Source organism: Choloepus didactylus, chromosome 9 (assembly GCF_015220235.1).
Source record: "Choloepus didactylus isolate mChoDid1 chromosome 9, mChoDid1.pri, whole genome shotgun sequence".
Lineage (NCBI taxonomy): Eukaryota > Metazoa > Chordata > Mammalia > Pilosa > Megalonychidae > Choloepus > Choloepus didactylus.
Window position 1 is genome coordinate 126,676,278 of NC_051315.1, and position 27,395 is coordinate 126,703,672.

General features: G+C 41.6%; 1 protein-coding gene and 2 pseudogenes across 2 annotated transcripts in view; all 3 read left to right on the forward strand.

Annotated features, from left to right (window-relative positions):
* Positions 1–27,395, forward strand: part of LOC119544040 (UDP-glucuronosyltransferase 1-6-like) — a 235,793-nt gene that overhangs the window by 107,704 nt on the left and 100,694 nt on the right. The gene's annotated exons all lie outside the window — the stretch shown is intronic.
* On the forward strand, positions 144–27,382 carry LOC119544046 (annotated as a pseudogene).
* Positions 11,652–11,775, forward strand: LOC119545024 (annotated as a pseudogene).

The window sequence follows — 27,395 nt, forward strand, 5'->3', positions numbered from 1 at the left end:
GACAGGAGAAGTGGGAGGTGAGGAAAGGAAACCAGTGTCCACACACTTGTTTGGGCAATTGGATGAAACACACGAGTGTGGACGAGGACATGGCCTGGGAGGGTAGCGGGGTCAGGGGAGTTTCTTGAAGAGGGAAGATCAGCGTTGCCTGGTGTTCAGTCAAAAGGGTGTGCAAGAGTGTGCCCAGTGGGAAGAAGATAGGGAGAGAGTCATTCTGCAATGATTAACTTAAGGAGGGCATTCTGTCTTCCAATCACACTCCATTTGCTCAATGGTTGGGTGATAAGATTGACTGAAGAAATGAGGTAGAGGGCACAGCTTGGGTGCAGAGTCAGCCGTGTTGGGATCCTGTGGACATGGCGACGGGCCTCAAGTTTTCCCTGTGGGTTCTCCTGGGACTGCTGCTTTTCCTGGGCATCATACCTGGGGCCGAGGGCGGGAAGGTGCTGGTGGTGCCCATGGAAGGCAGCCACTGGCTCAGCATGCGGAAGGTCGTGCAGGAGCTCAGCGCCAGAGGCCACCAGGCTGTCGTCCTTGCTCCAGAAGTGAGCACGTACATGAAATGAGCTGACTTTTTCACCCTGAGAACCTATGCCAGTGCCTACACCCAAGAAGAATATGATCAGCTCATGATGGGCCATACTCAGATGGTTTTTGAAGAAATGCATTTTCTGAAGATATATTTTAAAAGTATAGCAATGCTGAAAAAAGTGTCTATGCTCTTTGAAAAGTCTTGTGCAGAGCTGCTGCATAACAAGGAGCTGATCAGGTCGCTGAATGCCAGCTCATTTGATGTGGTTCTAACAGACCCCGTTTACCCCTGTGGGTCCTTGCTGGCTGAGTACCTGTCTGTTCCTGCTGTGTATTTTTTGCGTTTCATTCCATGTGCCTGGGATTTTGAGGGCACACAGTGTCCAAACCCTTCCTCATATATTCCTAGGATGTTAACCAGGAATTCAGACCACATGACTTTCCTGCAGCGGGTCAAGAATATGCTCTACCCTCTGACCCTGAAATACATTTGCGATATTACTTTGTCTCCCTACGCAAGCCTTGCCTCTGAGATCCTGCAGAGAGAGATGTCCCTGGTGGATATTTTCAGCTACGCGTCCATGTGGCTGTTCCGAGGAGACTTTGTGATGGACTATCCCAGGCCCATCATGCCCAACATGGTCTTCATTGGGGGCATAAACTGTGCCCACAGGAAGCCTCTGTCTCAGGTCTGTATGGGTTCCAGATGGAGCTCGTTTTTCAAAAACTTTCTTTCCAGTACTTACATGTCTAAGAATCTTTCTAAAGATGCCTACCTCTCATTCTCCCTCATTCTCCCTCATTTTCTTTGTGGAGATAAATGAAGTGTCTGCAGTAGTGGGTTAAGTTGGAATGGTCACTGAGAGGAAAGTGAGGCAGGGGTGAGGGTCCATAATGTGTCACAGAAGCCACGGTGTGGCTCAACCAAGAGCGTCCGTTGGTAGAGGCACTGCCTTCATTGTGCAATTTCTTCTGCTGTGTAGGGGCAGAAAAGCTGATCCATCTGGGATTTTTGCTTGCTGGTGCTCAGTAGAAGGATAAAGAAACTAGGAAATTGTGTTTGTTGCCAGGAATGGTTCTAAAGTTTCTGTCTTGGAATGGATGGACATGTGATTACAAGGGCACCTACACAGTCATGAGAATTAGAAGTTTCAAAGAGGTTGTGTAAGTTAAGCAGAAGTGAGACAATGCCAGAGAGGCAAGACTGGGGTTCATGATCAGAGAAAGAAGTAAGTCCAACTTTTCTGAGCTTTTCAGACAGGCTGTTCCCTGAGCTGGAGTTTGTTCTTGGAGTAGAATGTGGGGATGTTCGAGATTTGGGAAGGCATCATGAAAGTTGCATGTCAAGTGGGTCTTCTACTCGGGACACTGAAATCATCCAACGATGATGGTAGGGGTCAGCAGATCACACCATAGGCCTAAGAACCCAGTGAACGTGGGGTCAGCAACAAAGAGAAACGAGTCTAATAGGTGTGGGGTTTGTCAGGAAGGTTGAGCACACCACTGAACCCCTTTTGCTTAAACTCAATTTTCCGTGGTGGAAACTGCCGCTTTACCAATAAGTTTAGAGGCTTCTTACATTAACCCTCAGTATTTGGGTTTGTTTGCTTGTATTCTTGGGGACTGGATTTGGTGTCTTAGTCCACTGAGGAAATTATCACTTTTATAGGGAAATCAGCCCCTTTATGTCCTATTCACTTAATTTATATAACTCCTATCATGGTAGATCTTTTTATGGTTGTTGTGTTCTTACTCTGTACTACCTTTTATTCATGAATGTATTATTATAAAGGACTCTAATCTTCATTCTTCTTTTTGATCAAATCACAAGGTATCTATTCTTACTTGATTTTGCCCCCTTTGTTGATGTGTTGTAAATTACAAATATATTTGCATCTCCTAGATGTGCGAAACTGCCTAAAAGTATAGAACATTTAAAATGAACTGCTGCTATTTTCTTTTAGTTTGTTTATGTGAATGTGTTCTCTGGAGTTAAGTGCATTGGTTCAAAGTCTTCCCTGCCATTGTTCTAGCTGGATGACCTTGATCGTAATCTTCCCCCAATAAGGAAATCACCCAATAAATATTATCTATCAACCTTATTAATTCTACAATTTAAATATTGCCAGGTGGACAAGGTGTGTTATATGGAGACTGGATGTCTGCGTCACTTAACCTTTAGGATCCATGATCCTTGTGGTCTCGGATCTACCTTGACCCTTGGCAGTCTCAACCCAACTCAATTGCAGCAGTTATTTTCTTTTTTATCTTGAAGCTTTTATGTCTTGTAGACTTGTGGGTTAAACTCTCCAAATTCAGGTGTATTTATGAAAACGTCTGTCTGTGTTGTTATTTTTTCATTGGATATGGTGATGCCAATTAATTTGCTGCTTAAAAAAGTTCATTTGTTTGTAGATCACATGTATTATACATGATAGGTACAATATTATGATTTTTTTAAGTTCTCTTTTTTTTAATTTTTGTGATATTGTTACTTTTACTTATTTGGTTTGGATAACACACAGATTTGATTCCTTTAAGTAACTTTTGTTATTTTCCTCTTAGATGAAAGATCAAAGTCTAAGTCTTTTATACATTTGTTTCCTATCTTTCTTCTTTAATGTAAAGGCCCATGATAGATTGAATTATTTTGTTGGTCTTCTCAAAGAAATGGCTTGTAGATTTGTTTATTTTTTCTGCTGTTTTTAAATTCTATTTTGTTAATTTTGGCTTATTTTTAAATTAATTATTTCGTTGTTGAGATGATGCATTATAATGTTGAAGGCTATAAATAAAACTTTTCTATGTCCCTTAGGTTTTGTTATAAATTTCTCTCCTTTCATTTTTCTTAATAGAATTTTAATTTCAGTTTTTGATCTTCAGTTTTATTTAGTGGTTCTCAAGAGCTATTTCTTAGTTAACATATAGTTAAAATTTTGAACATTCTCTTATTTTTTCCAATTGTATTCCAACTAGGTAATTTTTTGTATGAAACCACTGCTTTTGCTAATTTCTTAACAGATATTCTTTGTGACCTCGTATAGAATTGTCCAAGGAAATATGCAAGTTGCGTGTGTAATTAGCAATTTATTAGCAGGCATATTCTTAAAAAACTAAAAAAAGATATAAAATACATGTTAATAATATATTGTATTTATCCGAATATATAAAATATTATCTTTTCAGCATGTATTCAGTATAAAATTATTAATGAGATAATTTACATCTCTTTTTTTCTTACTAAGTCTTCCAAATGTAGTATGTTAGTATATATTTTATACCTGTAGCATATTTCAATGTGGACTAAGCACAATTCAAGTACCCTGTAGTCATATGGAGCTAGTGGCTTGTATATTGGACACTGTATAATCAATACTTGTAAAGGTTCCATGGATACATCTAAAAATGTATATTTTTGTACGGTTTTATATATAGTTGTAATATTGACTTTGTTGATTGCATAAATCAATTTTTCCTCTTTAAAAAATCTATGATTTATGATTCTATTTTTTCAAGAAGTTGGCATTTATTAAATAATATCTCTTACCACCCACCTTATATGACATCAATATTGCTACACTTTTTATTTTTGAATTCCTTGTCTCCTTACATTGAAAAGAAAGACATGCTTTTACAAGTTGACCTGTGAAGAGCTTATTGAAAAAAAAAAAAAAAAACTACTCCAATCTGACAGTTTCTTTTAACATGAGAATTTGGTCCATTCACACCATGTATATGCTTGATTTTACTCTTTCCTTTTAGTGTAAGCTCATTCTTTTTATAATTTTCTTTTTCCTTGATATTTTTGAAATTATGGCACCTTTCTGTTTCCGTATAGGTGACCTTAACTTTCCTGGTTCTTCCAATCAAACACACAGTTCTCTGATTTGGTATGGAAACAAAATACCAAGCATTTCTTCTACCCAGATGCTTGGTTTGTTTTTTATTTTATTTTTTATTCATCTTTGTATTGAGTTGATTATATCTTCAAGTATTTTTCCTGGAATATAATAAATTATAATTTAGGAAGTCATTATACACCTGAGAATGTCCCTTACTCCACACTGAGCACCAACTTGTTTGGGTGCAGATTTATTAACCTCCCTGTTATCACCTGCATTTTCTAGTGTGCAGGAGAAATCCTAAAGCTAGTCTCACTTTGGTTCCTTCAGAAGTAGCTTACTTTTTTCTCCTGGTTTTATTCTTACATTCTAGGGATTGATCTTTTTGCATGACCTTGCCCCAAACACAGTGTCTTAGATTCCTAAGGCTGTTGTAACAGATTACCACAAACTTAGCAGTTTAAAACAACACAAATTTATTATCTTACAAATTTATTGTCTGGAAGTCTGAAGTCTGAAATGGGTCTCACTGGCCTAAAATCAGGGGCAGGGCCCTCTTTCTTTGGGAGGCTCTAGGGATAATCTGTTTCCTTGCCCTTTCCAGCTCCTGGAGGCTGTCCACTTTCCTTGACTCATGGAACCTTCCTCCTTGTTCAAAGCCTGCAGTGAGGCCTCCTCAAATCTCGGACCCTTCTGCCTCCCTCTTTCATTTATAAGGGCCTTTGTGATTCCATTGGCTCCACCCAGATATTCTATTTCAAGGTCCTTCATGTAATCATATCTGCAAAGTCCTTTTTGACATGTAATATAACATAATGACATGTTCAGGGGATTAAGATGTGGCGATATTATTCTACTTAGCATACACAGTAAGCCTAAGTTAAACCCATGTTATTGAAAGCTTGGAGATTTCCCTCTGTTAAGTCATTGATATTTTGTTCTGATTTATTCTTTGTGAACACCTGTCATCCATAGATTGCTCTTCTCCAGGCTCCATCAGTATCATCTTCCTCCTTAACTTTCTTATTTACTCCATCCCTCACCCCCTGCATTCTGGGACAGAAGAGCTATGTCACTGATTTGATTTTCTGCATTATCAATTGTGTTCTTTATTGCTAAATGTACATTTTAAAAAAATTCATTTTTTGCTTGTTTCAAGTTAGCTACTGCCCCCAGAGATATGACTAAAATATTTTTCAACAAATAATTTTGTTTTCATACATTTCCAAGGTAAAGAATTTCTCTGGATTGTGAAATATAGATATCACAAATGAAGGACTCTCACTGGCATTACATTAATATTCTCATCCCCTGAGTGGAAAAAAACAAATAAGGAGCGGGTGAGGCTGGAATTCTGTTTGCGTGCACTACAAGTTGCACATCAGTAGGAGGAGAGGGTTTTAGAGGGCACTAAATAGTCCAAAATTCAGCTGAATGGGATAAAAGTAGAGAATAGGCTATTGTGTTCAGTATGAGGCCATTGACAACTTCTCAGAGTTTAGTCACACAAGACTGGAGGTGAAGGATTCAGAAGAGAGTGGGAGGAGAGGAAGTGAAAGAATGAGCATTTACTGAGAAAGTTGGATGAGAAGGTGGAATTGGGTAGTTCTTAGAGAGTCAGGTGAATGATTCCCCACAGCAGGGAAGGTCTCTCTCCCTGTTTCAGTACAGAAGAGTGGGACCAGAGGTGAAAATACTGATTTATCGTTTAATGTTTGCCTTAATTTGCCAGAGCTGCTGTGTCAAATACTGCACAATACACTGGTTTAAAAACAAGCACTTACTGTCTCTAAGCTAGAAGTCTAAAATCAAGATGTCGGCCCACTTCACTTTTGTTGCCTGGTCAGCAGTGTTCTGGTGATGGATGCCTCTGTCACACGGTGATCTGTTTTTCTGGCTTCTTTTGTTCAGCATAATGTTTCCATGGTTCATCATGCTGTAGCATGTGTCGGAACTGCATCCCTTTTTATGGCTGAAGACTCTTCCATTGTATGGATAGACCACATTTTGTTTTCAGCTGATGGACATTTCAGAGTATTTCCACCTTTTAGCTATTGTGAATACTGCTGCTACCGACATTCGTGTATACAAGTTTGCCTTTGAATACCTGTTTTCAATTCTTTTTCGTATATACCTAGTAGTAGAATTGCTGGGTCCTGCATAATTCAATGTTCAACTTATTGAAGAACTGCCAATCTGTTTCCTACAGCGTCTGTACCATTTTATGTTCCCACTAACAATGAATGAGGTTTCGAAATATCCATGTTCTTACTGACATTTGTTATTTCCATCATTAAAAAAAATATTTTATTATAGCTATCCTGGCTGTTGTAAACTAGTATCTTATTGTGATTTTGATTTGCATTTCCCTAATTAGTAATGACATTGAGCATCTTTTCATGTACTCATTGGCCATTTGTAGATCTTCTTTGGAGCAATATCTATTCAAAACCATTCCCAAGTTTTTAATTGGGTTGTCTGTGTTTTTGTTTTTGTTTTTGAGTTTAAACAGTTCTTTATATATCTGGATATTAAACCCTTATCAGATATCTGATATATATTTTTCTCCCATTCTAGGGGTTTGATTTTCACATTCTTGATGGCTTCAGTTGGAACACAGAAACATTTAATTTTGATGAAGTACAATTTATCAATGTCTTCTTTTGTTTCTTCTGCTTTTGGTGTCATATCTAAAAATACTTTGCCTAACCCAGAGTCACAACATTTTACACCTCAGTTTTCTTCTAAGAATTTTACAGTTTTAGCTCTTATATTTTGTCGTTGATCCATTTTGAGTTAATTTTTGTATAGGTGTGAGGAAGGGATTCAACTTCATTCCTTTTATTGTATCTATGTAGTTGTCCCAGAATTCCTTCTCCAGTGTAATATCTTGGGACTCTTGAACCAATGAACAATAGAGGTAGGTTTGACTTCCTTCATTTAATAGTGATGATATAATATATAATCACATTAGCCCTTTGGACAGCCCCATTATACTCTTGACTAAGTGAATTTATTGCTAGACTCTGTTGCATGCAACTTTATTGGCTGACGTGCTGGGTAAATCTCAGGGTATATCTGGTGAGGTGTGACTTGCTACAGGGATCAAACCATGTCATCAGGACAGATACTTTATCTTCATTTATCTCCTTTCTTGGCAATGACATTGTCCTCAGGTTATGACACTCAGGAGCAGAGGCTCCAGCCTGAATTCTTTTCCCAGGATTCTTAGTAGAATACTCTGTCTTATTGTCTCTGACTAAGTCACCTGCCCATCTCTGAACTAATGAGTACAGACAAGGGCATGAGATGTGCCAAGTGGTCGAGAGCTGGGTCACATGTTCTGTCCCCACATGTACATATGAGAGTCTGGGAGAGGGAAGGTCGCTGGGATGGGCCAGGAAATGAATTGTTCACACTGGAATTAGTTTACAATTGAAGGTGATTTCTCTTTAGATTTTTCATTACCAATGTATCCTATAAATTTAATATCTTAAAGATTTCTCTGTGTCTGTTTCTTACTTTCTTGTAAGCAAATATGAGGGGCACTAATTCAGAATGTCTTCAAGACAGTGGAGGATGATCTGGGAACCCTTAAAGCAACTGATTGGGGGCTTATACTCCTTTAATATTTTAAGTCTCTGTCTTTTGTTCCCTTTAGGTATATATTTTTTCTGTTGTGATATATGTCGGTACTTTTTAAAAACTTAAACTTGTAACTCAACAATGTTCCCAAGATAGGAAAAGAGTTTTATTAAGTATAGGTCTTTTTCCATTAATGATACTTGGAATATGTAAGCCTATCTGTAGTAGATTCTGATCTTTATCAGCTCAGGAAACTTTTATTCTTTGATAATTGTATTATTTCTTCTCAATTTTTGCTATTTTAAAAAATTATTTTTTTTGAGGCATTTCTGAAGGTTCTCCTGTGGATACCGCGATGAAACCCTTGGCACCTACCACCCCTTAGGGTAATGCTGTCGCTCCTGTCCACTTGCTTCTCTTTTTAGTCACAAATTCCAAGAGAATGGGAAAAAATTGACTGTGGGAGTATCAAACATGCTTATGTTCTCATTTTCCACTGCACTTCCTTTCCTCATCTCTTCTGCCTGAACTGCTTGTTCCCTTTTCCCCACCTGATTTCCCCTCCAGTTCTGCCACCTCACCTGCCCTTGGTGTCTAGAAATTTGATTGAAGCAGTGTGAGCAAGTTAGGGCGCTCACTGCCTAGACACCCTGAAGATGGAGAAAGAGATTAAGTGAGAGGAAGGGGCAGCAACAAACAAGATACGATTTAACAAAGGTCTATGAATACTGAAACTTCATATAAATATATATAGTTTTAGATGCTGGGGTGTTGGAATAGCTGGAAGGAGGTAAATGACATGGTGGAACTGTAACCTATATCATCCTTTGAAATTTGCTCACCTTTCCGTATGTACCCTATATTGCATAATAAGGAAAGAACTGAGACTGTGAAACTGCAACCCATAACAATTTTTGAAATTACCTGTATAACTGCTTGTTAACGACATGTACCTATATGTACCTATACATACAGAAAGTTAACACCTTCCTGTATGTATGTTATATTTTACAATAATGGAAATAGTTGAAGTTCTGGAACTGTGACCGATGATATACTTTGAAATTTATTCTCTAACTACTTGTTAAATCACACTTTGAAAGTCACCATAGTTATGTATCTATGTTAAAGTTCCCAGTAAACAGTGTACTAAAATGTTTTTAAAATGTATTTTAAAAGATTCTTAGTATGTATCATTATGGATGGAACTTTGTCCCTGCCACTGCACACTGTTATCTTTTAACTCTTTCCTATTATAAATTACAATGCAATCAAAGTCTTTACATATGAATCAGTTGGTGCAGATCTGATTATTTTCTAGGGATTGATTTTGAGGAGGAGAAAGAACAGCTTGGAAAGTGTTGTGTGGATGATCTATTTGCAACTTCCTTCTCACAAATTATTTCCTGGTTTCTGCTAGTCTCAGGAGCTAAGTGCTACTTTATTTATTCCCTTGTTAATCCTAATGGAATCCTCTGGCAAGTGAAGAGCATGATTGTTGTTCCATCAGGGATAGACAAACAGTTGTGCTCTCCTACTGGAAACTTTATGCATGATTTGAACATTTTTCCTAAGCTCCTGGTGCCTTTAGTCAAGTTGTTTCCAGAAATGTGCTCCAGTTTATACTTCCAGCAGAGTTATTATCATTACCATTGGATATCCTAATTTCTTTAGGAATTTTGATAATGTAACATAAATAAAATGGTGTTTGTATTCCCAAAAAGAAAGAAAGAAAGGAAGGAAGAAAGAAAGAAAGAAAGAAAGAGAAAGAAAAGAAAGAAAGAAATTTGCTTGAAGCAGTGACTGGGAAAGGACAAAACATAGCATTGAGCGGCCATTTTGAAACAGTTCAATATTCTCATGTTGGACTAATGCTTTGCAGGTAACAAGCAAAGGAGTCTCACATGAGTCATTCTTTATATGCATCCAGCTTCTTTCCGTTTTGTGTTTGCACAAAGGACCCTCCCGGGTGTTAGTCATTTTCCACCACAAGTTCTTATATGTGATTAAATGTTGAAATTGGTTAGGTGATGATGATGATGATGATGATGACGACAACAGCAACAGCTAGCATTTGTGGTGCAGTTCTATATGCCAAGGTCTATGTGCCTGGAACTGTTCCAAGCACTGTGCTTTCGACATCTCAAGAAAACCAGGTGGTGTGATGTTCAAGCTGTAGCCTTCCCATCAATCCATTTTGCAGATGATGGTTTCTACAGCATTAAAAATCAGTAAACCCACTTACTTCTCACATGAGCCCCTAGTACTGCATGCACCAAGCACCTTACTTGTTGAAAAAATGATGACATTCAAACTGGTAGAGCCCAGTTTGGATGATTTAAAAAGAGCTATAGAAACTTCTTGTCTCCTTGTGATGATCCATTGTATCAGTTTCCTATGACTGCTGTATCAAATCACCATAAGCTTAGTGATGTCAAACGACACAGTTATTATTTTACAGTTGTGTAGCTCAGAAATAGTCTCACTGGAGTGAAATCAAGATGTCAGCAGGATCTGGTCCTTTCTTGAGGATCTGTTTCCATGTCTTTTCCAGTGTCTTGAGGCTGCCTGCATTCCCTGGCTTGTAGCTCCTTCCACCATCTTAAAAGTCAGCAATGGTTGGTGGCACCTTTTTCATGCTGCATCATTCCAACACTCACTCTCCTGCCCCCTCTTTCTCCTGTGATTATTTTAGGCCCATCTGGATAATGCAGGATAGTCACCCCATCTCCAGGTCTGCTGATGAGCAACCTTAATTCCACTTACCCCCTTAATTCCCTTTGACACATAACGTGGCATTTTCACAGGTGCCTGGGACCTGGACATGAACTCTTTTGGGGGCCCCTTACTGTGCTGGCCATACCCAGTATTGCTCCTCTGAGGATGGCTTAGAGCTCAAGGCAACAGACCATTTTGGATCATCAGAAGCTGGGAAACAGTACAATTTACATTTAAATGCTTTCTAATTTTTGTGTCTTTATAATTGAAACTGAATGCAAATCATCTTAATACTTGCACATTTTCTTTATATTAACATATCTTTATACTAATTTTGAAAACAAAACAAATGATGTAAAAAATTAGGAAACATTTCTCACTTACCCTAACTGCTCTAATCCATGCTGTGGACCCAGCCTGCTCAGGTAATGTTTTGAATAATATGTTGACAGGGGAGCCATTCACGTGGCAAATATTTATTGAGCAGCTACTGGTTGCAGATACCTACCAGGAATTGGTGAAACAAAGTTAATAAGACTAAGTCCCTCCCCTGAGGGAGATGGAGACAATCCACACATCGGTTTAATGTGTTATAACAGACGGTGTGGACATCGCTGTGGGAACCATGAGACCAAGTGATTCTGCTCATGGGCAAGGTATCAGGGGAGACTCCACAGATGTGGGGACCCCTGAGCTGAGCCCAGCAGGCTTACAGGGCTTAGTCAGGTGCATGAAGGAGGCAAGGATAGTCATCCTCCAGGAGAGAACACTGAGAAGAGTGTGCAAAGGAATAAAAAGTTAGAGAAGGAGTACTTTGGTGTTGACAGAGAGCAAGGTTTGTAGCTAGCAGATATAGGCCAGGGGTTTCAAACTCAGAAGGCAGATACTATCAAAGGTTAAAAATGGAGGACAATGGACAATAGGGATTGGTGGGTATTGTGGCAAACCAAACACCTTACATTCTCTTTCCCATCTCTCCCCTTAAGAAATCAAATTTAAATTATTTTTAAACCATGGGGCGCTGCAGACAGCAGTCTCCATGGAAGTGCATGAAGCCTATTGCTCATATGGTTTGCCTTAAGGGACCTTGTAGATGGCTCTTAATTGTTGATGGTCAGGTCTGACCCCATACAGCCCCCAATCTGGGCTCCAGAAAGGTATGCGAGGTGGCTTTGTAAAGCCCCAGGTTACCATCATGCCCATCTGCACCAAGTTTCGAAACAAGGAGCATGTAATTGATGCACTGTTCAGAGCCAAGTTCAAGTTCCTGGGCCACCAGAAAATCCAGCATCTCCAAGAAGTGGGGCTTTACCAAGTTCATTGCTAATAAATTTGAAGACATGTTGGCTCAGAAAGAAGCACCTCAACCCGATGGTTATGGGGTCAAACACTTTACCAAACATGGCCTCTGGACAAGTAGCAGGTCCTGCACTCAAGAAGGCTTTGCCAGCACCGCCCTTGCCCAACTTGTGTCCTTCAATAAATTTCCTGGTCATCTAAAACCAAAATACTAAAAAACTAAAAAAGCCTGGGCTCAGCTGTCCAATCTGAACCGGTTCCCAGGGCCTCCTGCCCCGGGGCTGGGAATGGGCTTCCTCTGCGGGAGCCACGAAGCCGTCCAGCAGGGGGCGCCGGGAGGACCCGCGTGGGGCGCTCAGGTGTGCGGGCGCCGCTCTGCAGACAGGGGCCCAGCTGTGGCCGCTCCACAGGGAGGGGTGCGCGCAGTGCGGCTGAAGAGTTACTTACTCCAGAGCCTATTAGTAGTTTATGGATTCCCATTCATTTGCCAAATATCTGTTGATTTCTACTTTCATTTGTGTGCTTGGTGCTGAAGGAGTCAACATGTATAAACCACAGCTTCTGCTTTCAAGAATCTTGTTGGGAAAACCAATATACAAACAAATGGCTGCAAAACAATTATTTACTAATTGTCAGTAATGGGCATTTAGGTTATTTCTTTTTTTTTTTTTTCCTATTTCAGTTTACAGTGCATGGACCTGGATAGGGGAATTATGAGGGAGGCAGGTACAGCATTGTAGAGGAAGCCACATTTTAAAACTTTTATATACACAACTCTAAATTTCCCATTTTAACCATTTTCACATGTACAATTCAGTGGTGTTGATTACATTCACCATATTGTGCTACCATCACCACCATCCTTTACCGAAAATTTGCCTCTGCATCCCTTAAGCAATAACTCCCAATTCCCCTCGCCCCCCAGTCCTGGTAACCTGCAATGTACTATCTGTATCTATGAATTTTCTACTTCCAGGTATTTCATATAAGTGAGATTATTCAATATTTGTCTTTCTGTGTATTTCACTCTGCATATTTTTATTGTTCATCCATGATGTAGCATTTGTCAGAACTTTGTTCCTTTTTATGGCTAAATAATATTCCTTGTATGGATGGACCACATTCCATTTGACCATTCATCTGTTGAAGGACACCTGGGTTGCTTCCACTTTTTCACTGTCGTGAATAACGCTGCTATGAACATTATTGTACAAATGTCTGTTTCACCACCTGCTTTCAGTTCTTTTGGATGTATACCAAGAAATGGGATTGCCAGGTCATACACGACTTCTACATTTATCTTTCTGAGGAGCCGTCCAATTAGTTTCCACAGTGGTTGCACCATTTTACAATCACAGCTGCAACGTATGAGGGTTCCAATTTGTCTACATCCTTGCAATGCTTGTTTGTTACTCTTCTGTTTTTCTTCCCTTCTAACAACCATTCTAGTGGGTGTGAAGTACTATCTCATTGTGGTATTGTTTCTCATTTCCCTGATGACCAATGATGTTGAGCATCTTTTTTGTGCTTATTGGCCATTTGCATAACTTCTTCAGAGAAATGTCTATGCAAATCCTTGGATCATTTTGTAATGTGTTATTTGTCACTTTGTGGTTGACTTTTAGGTGTTTGGTAAATATTCTGGATATTAAACTCTCATCAGATATATGTCTCGCAATTATTCTCTCCCATTCTGTAGGTTGTTTTTTCTGCTTTCTGGATAATATCCTTTGGTGCACAAAAGCTTTTCATTTTTATGAAATCTGTTTTGCTCATGCTTTGGTGTCATATCAAAGAAATCACTTTATCCTAGTTTATGAAGATTTCCCCTTATGTTTTCTCCCAGGGTCTTACGGCTTACTCCAATGATTAGATCCTTGACCCAAGTGGAGTTAACTTTTGTATATGGTGAGAAGTGAGGTATCTTTCTTTTGCATGCAAATGCCCAGTTTTCCCAGCACATTTGTTGAAGAGCCTATTCTTTCCTCATTGATCAGACTTTTTACTCTTGTCAAAAATCAGTTGACCATAAATGTGTAGGTTTCTTTCTGACTGTCAGTTGTATTCCACTGGGTTATCAGTCTGTCTTTGGGCCAGTACCACACTGTTTTGATTCCTGTTTCTTTGCAGTAAATTTTGAAATTGTGAAGTGTGTGGCCACCAAGTTTGTTTTCATAGAAAGCTACTTTTAAGGTGAACCTTTAGGGATGAGAAAGCATTTTTCAGGAGAGGAGGGGAAACTGATGCTCAGAGAGGCTTTGTGACTTTCCTTAGCTTGGTGTGGGCAATAAGGAACAGAGCTCACGTCCGTCCACCGTCCAAGTCCATCGTTGTGCCTCTGCTTGGAGGTGGTGGATGGTGGTGGGAAGTGAGCTCAGTTCTGGACGTGTGGAATCCGAGGTGTCTGGGGACACCGGGTGACCTCTAGCGGTCAGCAGACGTGATGGGTGTTTTGTTCTTTTACTGTTGCTGCTGCTGCCAGTTGCCACACACTTAGTGCTTAAAACACCACAGGTGGAGGCGGGGCAAGATGGCAGACTGGTGAGCTGTATGTTTTAGTTACTCCTCCAGGAAAGTAGGTAAAAAGCCAGGAACTGCGTGGACTGGACACCACAGAGCAATCTGTCTTTGGGCATACTTCATACAACACTCATGAAAACGTGGAACTGCTGAGATCAGCGAAATCTGTAAGTTTTTGCGGCCAGGGGACCCGCGCCCCTCCCTGCCAGGCTCAGTCCCGGGGGAGGAGGGGCTGTCAGCTCCAGGAAGGAGAAGGGAGAATTGCAGTGGCTGCTCTTATCGGAAACTCATTCTACTGATTCAAACTCCAACCATAGATAGACTGAGGCCAGACACCAGAGACTCTGAGAGCAGCCAGCCCAGCAGAGAGGAGACAGGCATAGAAAAAAAAACAACACGAAAAACTCCAAAATAAAAGCAGAGGATTTTTGGAGTTCTGGTGAACACAGAAAGGGGAAGGGCGGAGATCAGGCCTTGAGGCGCATATGCAAATCCTGAAGCAAGGCTGATCTCTCTGCCCTGGGCACCTTTCCTTAATGGCCCTGGTTGCTTTGTCTATTAGCATTTCAATAACCCATTAGATCTCTGAGGAGGGCCGTTTTTTTTTTTTTTTTTTTTTTTTTAAATCCTTTTTGCTTTTTCTAAAACAATTACTCTAAGAAGCTCAATACAGAAAGCTTCAAAGAATTGAAATTTGGGCACGTCAAGTCAAGAGCAGAACTAAGAGAGCTCTGAGACAAAAGGCAATAATCCAGTGGCTGAGAAAATTCACTAAACAACACAGCTTCCCAAGAAAAGGGGGGTGTCCGCTCACAGCCACCATCCTGGTGGACAGGAAACACTCCTGCCCATCGCCAGCCCCATAGCCCAGAGCTGCCCCAGACAACCCAGTGTGACGGAAGTGCTTCAAATAACAGGCACACACCACAAAACTGGGCGTGGACATTAGCCTTCCCTGCAACCTCAGCTGAATGTCCCAGAGCTGGGAAGGGGGAGCAGTGTGAATTAACAGAGCCCCATTCAGCCATCATTTGAGCAGACTGGGAGCCTCCCAACACAGCCCAGCAGCCCAGAACTGCCCTGGGGGGACGGCACTCACCTGTGACATAGCACAGTCATCCCTCAACAGAGGACCCGGGGTGCACAGCCTGGAAGAGGGGCCCACTTGCAAGTCTCAGGAGCCATACGCCAATACCAAAGACTTGTGGGTCAGTGGCAGAGACAAACTGTGGCAGGACTGAACTGAAGGATTAGACTATTGCAGTAGCTTTAAAACTCTAGGATCATCAGGGAGATTTGATTGTTAGGGGCCACCCCCCCTCCCTGACTGCCCAGAAACACGCCCCACATACAGGGCAGGCAACACCAACTACACACGCAAGCTTGGGACACCAATTGGGCCCCACAAGACTCACTCCCCCACTCACCAAAAAGGCTAAGCAGGGGAGATCTGGCTTGTGGAGAACAGGTGGCTCGTGGACGCCACCTGCTGGTTAGTTAGAGAAAGTGTACTCCACGAAGCTGTAGATCTGATAAATTAGAGATAAGGACTTCAACTGGTCTACAAACCCTAAAAGAACCCTATCAAGGTCAGCAAATGCCACGAGGCCAAAAACAACAGAAAATTATAAAGCATATGAAAAAACCAGACGATATGGATAACCCAAGCCCAAGCACCCAAATCAAAAGACCAGAAGAGACACACCTAGAGCAGCTACTCAAAGAACTAAAGATGAACAATGAGACCCTAGTACGGGATATGAAGGAAATCAAGAAGACCCTAGAAGAGCATAAAGAAGACATTGCAAGACTAAATAAAAAATGGATGATCTTATGGAAATTAAAGAAACTGTTGACCAAATTAAAAAGATTCTGGACACTCATAGTACAAGACTAGAGGAAGTTGAACAACGAATCAGTGACCTGGAAGATGACAGAATGGAAAATGAAAACATAAAAGAAAGAATGGGGAAAAAAATTGAAAAACTCGAAATGGACCTCAGGGATATGATAGATAATATGAAACGTCCGAATATAAGACTCATTGGTGTCCCAGAAGGGGAAGAAAAGGGTAAAGGTCTAGGAAGAGTATTCAAAGAAATTGTTGGGGAAAACTTCCCAAATCTTCTAAACAACATAAATACACAAATCATAAATGCTCAGCGAACTCCAAATAGAATAAATCCAAAAAAACCCACTCCGAGACATATACTGATCACACTGTCAAACATAGAAGAGAAGGAGCAAGTTCTGAAAGCAGCAAGAGAAAAGCAATTCACCACATACAAAGGAAACAGCATAAGACTAAGTAGTGACTACTCAGCAGCCACCATGGAGGCGAGAAGGCAGTGGCACGATATATTTAAAATTCTGAGTGAGAGGAATTTCCAGCCAAGAATACTTTATCCAGCAAAGCTCTCCTTCAAATTTGAGGGAGAGCTTAAATTTTTCACAGACAAAGAAATGCTGAGAGAATTTGCTAACAAGAGACCTGCCCTACTGGAGATACTAAAGGGAGCCCTACAGACAGAGAAACAAAGACAGGACAGAGAGACTTGGAGAAAGGTTCAGTACTAAAGAGATTCGGTATGGGTACAATAAAGGATATTAATAGAGAGAGGGAAAAATATGGCAAACATAATCCAAAGGATAAGATGGCCGATTCAAGAAATGCCTTCACGGTTTTAACGTTGAATGTAAATGGATTAAACTCCCCAATTAAAAGATATAGATTCGCAGAATGGATCAAAAAAAATGAACCATCAATATGTTGCATACAAGAGACTCATCTTAGACACAGGGACACAAAGAAACTGAAAGTGAAAGGATGGAAAAAAATATTTCATGCAAGCTACAGCCAAAAGAAAGCAGGTGTAGCAATATTAATCTCAGATAAAATAGACTTCAAATGCAGGGATGTTTTGAGAGACAAAGAAGGCCACTACATACTAATAAAAGGGGCAATTCAGCAAGAAGAAATAACAATCGTAAATGTCTATGCACCCAATCAAGGTGCCACAAAATACATGAGAGAAACATTGGCAAAACTAAAGGAAGCAATTGATGTTTCCACAATAATTGTGGGAGACTTCAACACATCACTCTCTCCTATAGATAGATCAACCAGACAGAAGACCAATAAGGAAATTGAAAACCTAAACAATCTGATAAATGAATTAGATTTAACAGACATCTACAGGACATTACATCCCAAATCAACAGGATACACATACTTTTCTAGTGCTCACGGAACTTTCTCCAGAATAGATCATATGCTGGGACATAAAACAAGCCTCAATAAATTTAAAAAGATTGAAATTATTCAAAGCACATTCTCTGACCACAATGGAATACAATTAGAAGTCAATAACCATCAGAGACTTGGAAAATTCACAAATACCTGGAGGTTAAACAACACACTCCTAAACAATCAGTGGGTTAAAGAAGAAATAGCAAGAGAAATTGCTAAATATATAGAGACGAATGAAAATGAGAACACAACATACCAAAACCTATGGGATGCAGCAAAAGCAGTGCTAAGGGGGAAATTTATAGCACTAAATGCATATATTAAAAAGGAAGAAAGAGCCAAAATCAAAGAACTAATGGATCAACTGAAGAAGCTAGAAAATGAACAGCAAACCAATCCTAAACCAAGTACAAGAAAAGAAATAACAAGGATTAAAGCAGAAATAAATGACATAGAGAACAAAAAAACAATAGAAAGGATAAATATCACCAAAAGTTGGTTCTTTGAGAAGATCAACAAGATTGACAAGCCCCTAGCTAGACTGACAAAATCAAAAAGAGAGAAGACCCATATAAACAAAATAATGAATGAAAAAGGTGACATAACTGCAGATCCTGAAGAAATTAAAAAAATTATAAGAGGATATTATGAACAACTGTATGGCAACAAACTGGATAATGTAGAAGAAATGGACAATTTCCTGGAAACATATGAACAACCTAGACTGACCAGAGAAGAAATAGAAGACCTCAACCAACCCATCACAAGCAAAGAGATCCAATCAGTCATCAAAAATCTTCCCACAAATAAATGCCCAGGGCCAGATGGCTTCACAGGGGAATTCTACCAAACTTTCCAGAAAGAACTGACACCAATCTTACTCAAACTCTTTCAAAACATTGAAAAAAATGGAACACTACCTAACTCATTTTATGAAGCTAACATCAATCTAATACCAAAACCAGGCAAAGATGCTACAAAAAAGGAAAACTACCGGCCAATCTCCCTAATGAATATAGATGCAAAAATCCTCAACAAAATACTTGCAAATCGAATCCAAAGACACATTAAAAAAATCATACACCATGACCAAGTGGGGTTCATTCCAGGCATGCAAGGATGGTTCAACATAAGAAAAACAATCAATGTATTACAACACATTAAAAACTCGAAAGGGAAAAATCAATTGATCATCTCAATAGATGCTGAAAAAGCATTTGACAAAATCCAACATCCGTTTTTGATAAAAACACTTCAAAAGGTAGGAATTGAAGGAAACTTCCTCAACATGATAAAGAGCATATATGAAAAACCCACAGCCAGCATAGTACTCAATGGTGAGAGACTGAAAGCCTTCCCTCTAAGATCAGGAACAAGACAAGGATGCCCGCTGTCACCACTGTTATTCAACATTGTGCTGGAAGTGCTAGCCAGGGCAATCCGGCAAGACAAAGAAATAAAAGGCATCCAAATTGGAAAAGAAGAAGTAAAACTGTCATTGTTTGCAGATGATATGATCTTATATCTAGAAAACCCTGAGAAATCAACGATACACCTACTAGAGCTAATAAACAAATTTAGCAAAGTAGCGGGATACAAGATTAATGCAGATAAGTCAGTAATGTTTCTATATGCTAGAAATGAACAAACTGAAGAGACACTCAAGAAAAAGATACCATTTTCAATAGCAACTAAAAAAATCAAGTACCTAGGAATAAACTTAACCAAAGATGTAAAAGACCTATACAAAGAAAACTACATAACTCTACTAAAAGAAATAGAAGGGGACCTTAAAAGATGGAAAAATATTCCATGTTCATGGATAGGAAGGCTAAATGTCATTAAGATGTCAATTCTACCCAAACTCATCTACAGATTCAATGCAATCCCAATCAAAATTCCAACAACCTACTTTGCAGACTTGGAAAAGCTAGTTATCAAATTTATTTGGAAAGGGAAGATGCCTCGAATTGCTAAAGACACTTTAAAAAAGAAAAACGAAGTGGGAGGACTTACACTCCCTGACTTTGAAGCTTATTATAAAGCCACAGTTGCCAAAACAGCATGGTACTGGCACAAAGATAGACATATAGATCAATGGAATCGAATTGAGAATTCAGAGATAGACCCTCAGATCTATGGCCGACTGATCTTTGATAAGGCCCCCAAAGTCACCGAACTGAGCCATAATGGTCTTTTCAACAAATGGGGCTGGGAGAGTTGGATATCCATATCCAAAAGAATGAAAGAGGACCCCTACCTCACCCCCTACACAAAAATTAACTCAAAATGGACCAAAGATCTCAATATAAAAGAAAGTACCATAAAACTCCTAGAAGATAATGTAGGAAAACATCTTCAAGACCTTGTATTAGGAGGCCACTTCCTAGACTTTACACCCAAAGCACAAGCAACAAAAGAGAAAATAGATAAATGGGAACTCCTCAAGCTTAGAAGTTTCTGCACCTCAAAGGAATTTCTCAAAAAGGTAAAGAGGCAGCCAACTCAATGGGAAAAAATTTTTGGAAACCATGTATCTGACAAAAGACTGATATCTTGCATATACAAAGAAATCCTACAACTCAATGACAATAGTACAGACAGCCCAATTATAAAATGGGCAAAAGATATGAAAAGACAGTTCTCTGAAGAGGAAATACAAATGGCCAAGAAACACATGAAAAAATGTTCAGCTTCACTAGCTATTAGAGAGATGCAAATTAAGACCACAATGAGATACCATCTAACACCGGTTAGAATGGCTGCCATTAAACAAACAGGAAACTACAAATGCTGGAGGGGATGTGGAGAAATTGGAACTCTTATTCATTGTTGGTGGGACTGTATAATGGTTCAGCCACTCTGGAAGTCAGTCTGGCAGTTCCTTAGAAAACTAGAGATAGAGCTACCATTCGATCCAGCGATTGCACTTCTCGGGATATACCCGGAAGATCGGAAAGCAGTGACACGAACAGATATCTGCACGCCAATGTTCATAGCAGCATTATTCACAATTGCCAAGAGATGGAAACAACCCAAATGTCCATCAACAGATGAGTGGATAAATAAAATGTGGTATATACACACGATGGAATACTACGCGGCAGTAAGAAGGAACGATCTGGTGAAACATATGACAACATGGATGAACCTTGAAGACATAATGCTGAGCGAAATAAGCCAGGCACAAAAAGAGAAATATTATATGCTACCACTAATGTGAACTTTGAAAAATGTAAAACAAATGGTTTATAATGTAGAATGTAGGGGAACTAGCAGTAGAGAGCAATTAAGGAAGGGGGAACAATAATCCAAGAAGAACAGATAAGCTATTTAACGTTCTGGGGATGCCCAGAAATGACTATGGTCTGTTAATTTCTGATGGATGTAGTAGGAACAAGTTCACTGAAATGTTGCTATAGTATGTAACTTTCTTGGGGTAAAGTAGGAACATGTTGGAAGTTAAGCAGTTATCTTAGGTTAGTTGTCTTTTTCTTACTCCCTTGCTATGGTCTCTTTGAAATGTTCTTTTATTGTATGTTTGTTTTCTTTTTAACTTTTTTTTTCATACAGTTGATTTGAAAAAAGAAGGGAAAGTTAAAAAAAAAAAAAAAAAGAAAAAAGACAAACAAGAAAAAAAAAAAAAAAAGATGTAGTGCCCCCTTGAGGAGCCTGTGGAGAATGCAGGGGTATTCGCCTACCCCACCTCCATGGTTGCTAACATGACCACAGACATAGGGGACTGGTGGTTTGATGGGTTGAGCCCTCTACCATAAGTTTTACCCTTGGGAAGACGGTTGCTGCAAAGGAGAGGCTAGGCCTCCCTGTATTTGGGCCTAAGAGTCTCCTCCTGAATGCCTCTTTGTTGCTCAGATGTGGCCCTCTCTCTCTGGCTAAGCCAACTTGAAAGGTGAAATCACTGCCCTTCCCCCTACGTGGGATCAGACACCCAGGGAAGTGAATCTCCCTGGCAACGTGGAATATGACTCCCGGGGAGGAATGTAGACCCGGCATCGTGGGATGGAGAACATCTTCTTGACCAAAAGGGGGATGTGAAAGGAAATGAAATAAGCTTCAGTGGCAGAGAGATTCCAAAACGAGCCGAGAGATCACTCTGGTGGGCACTCTTACGCACACTTTAGACAACCTTTTTTAGGTTCTAAAGAATTGGGGTAGCTGGTGGTGGATACCTGAAACTATTAAACTACAACCCAGAACCCATGAATCTCAAAGACAGTTGTATAAAAATGTAGCTTATGAGGGGTGACAATGGGATTGGGAAAGCCATAAGGACCAAACTCCACTTTGTCTAGTTTATGGATCGATGTGTAGAAAAGTAGGGGAAGCAAACAAACAGACAAAGGGACCTAGTGTTCTTTTTTACTTCAATTGCTCTTTTTCACTCTAATTATTATTCTTGTTATTTTTGTGTGTGTGCTAATGAAGGTGTCAGGGATTGATTTAGGTGATGAATGTACAACTATGTAATGGTACTGTAAACAATCGAAAGTACAATTTGTTTTGTATGACTGCGTGGTATGTGAATATATCTCAATAAAATGATGATTAAAAAAAAAAAAAAAAAAAAAAATAACCGCAGTGCGGGCAAAATAATTATCGGCCTATCTCACCTCAAGCTCCTAAAGTCAATATCAGCAGGAAGAATCTCTGAATAAAACAGAATTTGGGGAATAGTTTTTAAAGATGGTTCAGCAGTTTTCTAATTTATACAGGTGAAGGAAAGAATTGATGTATATTCACGGGAAAGAGAATAAATACACCTGAAGAAAACGGAATGTTTCACATGAGACCTAACACTCTGTCTTGTTTCTTCCTTTCTATATTTCTCACATTCTTACTGCCATTAACATTTTGCTTGGTCTATAGGTCATGAGTGGCTAATTGTTGAGGTGCGGACCAGGTCCCTAGGCGACATATTTGTACTACGAGCAGGTGAATTTAAAGATTGTGGTAATGTTCCAGTGAATACCTAAGACAACATCCCTGCTGTGAAGGGAAATACAACAAGAATAACTAAAGAAATCGACATTCTTTCACTGACAAGTGTCCAGTTCTTAAAGGCAACCTTTTAATACGAGGAATGTGAAACAATGTTAACACGGTGAAGAAATGAATTATATAAACACACACACAAAAAAAAAAAAAAAAAAAAAAAAAAACCACAGGTTTGTTAACTTACAGTTCTGGTGTTCAGAAGACCAGGTGAATCTCAGGAGGCTAAACATCGCCCTGTGAATGGGCCGTGGCCCTCCTGGAGGCTCCAGGGGGATTCAGGTTTTAGGGGTCGTCTGGTTCCCTCCTGAGGCCTCATCACTCCCATCCCTGTTTCCGTCTTCACACCGATACTCTCACTGGGACCCTCCTTCCTCTGTCCTTCCCTGATAGGCCCTTGTATTTACACTGGGTCCCTCCAGATAATCCAGGAAAATCTCCCTCTTTAAGGTCAGCTGATGGGCAGCCTTCATCCCCTTTGCCCTGGAAGTAACATATTCACTGGGTTTGGGGTTAGGACGTGGACAGCTTTGGCCGGACGTTATTTGGCCTCCACAGGGGTGAGGACCAGGAGCAGGTGTGAGCTGGAAATATGGGCTCAGGAGGAAAGTGCAGGAGAGTGTGGAAGACACAGAGAGAGCAGGGGGACCATCCCCCAGGGCTCAGGCCCCCGAGATGCCCCTTTCTGTCTCCTGATGTTTCTGGGGTGACCTCAGCCACCCCTCATCTCCCACCACCACGTGTGTGAGGAGCCCAGTGAATCCGGGCAGCCCCGACCCCTCCCCTGCCCCAGACCCGCGAGGCTGCTGCCTGGACGTGTCCCCCGGGAGCCCCGCGGGCGCCAGGATCGCGCCCCCCCACCCCTTCCTCACCCCCCACCCTCCACCCTCACCCCCACCTGCTTCCCCGAGTGCGTCCCTCAGGGAAGGCACCGCTCTCCTCCCAGGGTCCCAGCTGGAAATCTGCTTCCCCGGGGCCTCCGAGTCCAGACCCGCGAGTGGAAATCAGATGACACTAGCATCTGGATCAAAACGCGGCTGCCTTAGTTCAGGGCGGGGGGTGGGGGGGCCCTTTTCACACGACGGGAATGCTCGCCCCCGTCATCAGAAGGGCGCGTGCTAGGCGCGGACATTTAAAGGGTGTGGGGGTGTGTCTCACCCCCGGCTGAGGACTCCTTCCCGGTGTCCTCTCTCCTCCCAGCTCCCCGAGCCCCTCCGCGCTCCCGGGCACACTCCGCCTCTTCCCGCCCTCCGCGCCGCCTCCCTGGGCTCCGCTTCTCCCCGGGCTGCGGGGCCCCTGGGGGCCGCCCCCACTTCCCGCCTCTCCTTCCTGCTGTGTCCCCGCAGCCCTCGCCCCTGCAGGCCGCCGCCTCTGCACACACAGCGCCGGTGTGGACTCCCCGGGTCCGGCCGAGCCCGGAAATCCTCCTGCAGAAGCGCACACCCGGCCGTGCCCGCCCTGCGCCCCAAGGGCCTTCCGTGGCCTTCGGGAGGGAGCAGGGGCCTCACCAGGACCTGGGCCAGGACGTGACATTGGGGCAAAGTCTGAGCATAAACTGCAGCGTGTCAGAAAGGCCCCGAAGGGGACAGGGCCGGAGGCCAGGCCAGTGCCGGCGCCCCCGACCCGTGGGGAGCAGACCCCGGTGGCTGCTAAGGGTTACTCTGCACGTTTAGGCTCCAGGTAGCTGGGACTTTTATTCCATGGGGCGGATGTGGAAGCCTCACCCTGTCCTTGTTTTCGTTCAAATGTAGGGAACTGATCTTCAATTTCCAGAACGTAGTCTTAGTAAATTATTAGTCATATTCTTTATTAAATATGTGCTTGGATTTTTAGAAAGGCCTCATAGCATTCTAACACTTAAATACCTTGCACACTTCTGAACCCTAAACCAGAACTTCTTCAGAAATTCCATGAAGAAATTAACAGGAACTTACTAAGGTACCATATTGGAAATTGAGATTAAACATCTCCAGATGTAACTGATATCTGTTCCATTGCATCAGCACCTGTGCAGCCACTATTTTAGGTGTCATAACGATTCACTCACCATTCAATTCCCAGCAGGTGCTCTGTTGGATGAAGGAGAAGAATATTGGCACTGTTCCCTATTTTTATTCTCTCTAGTTTGACCAAGTAAAATTCAAGTACAGATCTTCTAATTTCACTTTATAAATCTTCTCATTTGAAGTATAAATATTATATTATCCCATCACTATCAATGACATGTGTCATAAAAAACAGCTTTGTATATTGTGCTTTGCACTGTGGTTCTGTTCAACTTTCAAGTTTGCGCTCTTCTTAATAGGCTTTCTTAAATAATTGCAGTAGATTCTTAAGAGGCAGGGAGGAAAGGGTTGCAAGACTGGTGAGATGCTGTCACGGCCAGCTGAGAATTTCTGGTTGGGGACACGGCACCAGTGACCCCTTAGAGCTCAGTTTCCACCTGAGAGACCATTGTTCAGAGGATGTGGGAGGTGAGGAAAGGAACCCGGTGTCCTCACACTTGTTTGGGCAATTGGATGAAACACAAGAGAGTGGACGAGGACATGGCCCTGAGCGGGTAGCAGGGTCAGGGGAGTTTATTGCACAGGGAACACTGGTGTTGCCCTGTGTGTAGACTGAAGTGCGTGCCCCGTGGGTGGAAGACAAGGGAGAGAGTCATTCTGCAATGATTAACTTAAGGAGGGCATTCTGTCTTCCAATCACACTCCACTTGCTCAATAGTTGGGTGATAAGATTCAGTGCAGAAATTAGGTAGAGAGCACAGCCTGGGTGCAGAGTCACCTGCGTTGGGATTCTGCGGAGATGGCGAAAGGATTCCAGTTTTCCCTGTGGGTTCTACTGGGGCCGCTGCTTTCCCTGGGCATCAGGCCCGGGGCTGAGGGTGGGAAGGTGCTGGTGGTGCCCATGGAAGGCAGCCACTGGCTCAGCATGCGGAAGATCGTGCAGGAGCTCAGCACCAGAGGCCACCAGGCTGTCGTCCTTGCTCCAGAAGTGAGCTTGCACGTGAAAGAAGCTGACTTTTTCACCCTGACAACCTATGCCAGTGCCTACACCCAAGAAGAATATGATCAGCTCATGATGGACCATGCTAAGATGGTTTTTGAAGAAATGCATTTTCTGAAGATATATTTTAAAAGTATAGCAATGCTGAAAAAAGTGTCTATGCTCTTCGAAAAGTCTTGTGCAGAGCTGCTGCATAACAAAGAGCTGATCAGGTCCCTGAATGCCAGCTCATTTGATGTGGTTCTAACAGACCCCGTTTACCCCTGTGGGTCCTTACTGGCTGAGTACCTGTCTGTTCCTGCTGTGTATTTTTTGCGTAGCATTCCATGTGACTGGGATTTTGTGGGCACACAGTGTCCAAACCCTTCCTCGTATATTCCTAGGATGTTAACCAGGAATTCAGACCACATGACTTTCCTGCAGCGGGTCAAGAATATGCTCTACCCTCTGACCCTGAAATACGCTTGTGATATTACTTTCTCTCTCTACGCAAGCCTTGCCTCTGAGATCCTGCAGAGAGAGATGTACCTAGCGGATGTTTTCAGCTACGCGTCCGTGTGGCTGTTCCGAGGAGACTTTGTGATGGACTATCCCAGGCCCATCATGCCCAACATGGTCTTCATTGGGGGCATAAACTGTGCCCACAGGAAGCCTCTGTCTCAGGTCTGTATGGGTGCTGTTACCCAATCAGGGTTCCAGGTGGACACCATGTTTTAAAAACTTTCCTTCAAGTGCTTACATGTCTACCAATCTTTCTAAAGATTCCTACTTCTCATTCTCCCTCTAACAATCTTTGGGGAGTTAAGTATTGAAGTGTCTCCAGTAGTGGCGTTATGTTGGAATGGTCACTGAGAGGAAGACAGGGCAGGGGTGAGGGTCCCGAATAAGTCAGAGAAGCCACGGTGTGGCTCAACCAAGAGCGTCCATTGATAGAGGCACTGCATTCATGGTTGTGCCATTTCTTCTGCTGTGTAGGAGCAGAGAAGCTGATCCATCTGGGATTTTTGCTTGCTGGTGCTCAGTAGAAGGACAAAGAAACTAGGAAATTGTGTTTGTTGCCAGGAATGGTTTTAAAGGTTCTGTCTTGGAATGGATGGATATGTGATTACAAGGGCACCTACACAGTCATGAGAATTAGAAGTTTGAAAGAGGTTGTGTAAGTTAAGCAGAAGTGAGACAATGCCAGAGAGGCAAGACTGGAGTTCATGATCAGAGAAAGAAGTAAGTCAACTTTTCTGAGCTTTTCTGACAGCATGTTCCCTGACCTGGAATTTGTCCTTGGAGTAGAATGTGGGGATGTTCTAGATTTGGGAAGGCATCATGAAAGTTGCATGTCAAGTGCGTCTTCTACTTGGGACACTGAAATCATCCAAGGATGGTGATAGGGGTCAGCAGATCACACCATGGGCCTAAGAACCCAGTGAAGGTGGGGTCAGCGATGAAGAGACATGAATCTAATTGTAGGTGAAGGGTTTGTCAGGAAGGTTGAGCACACCACTGAACCCCTTTTGCTTAAACTCAATTTTCCGTGGTGGAAACTGCTGCTTTACCAATAAGTTCAGAGGCTTCTTACATTAACCCTCAGTATTTGGGTTTGTTTGCTTGTGTTCTTGGGGACTGGATTTGATTTC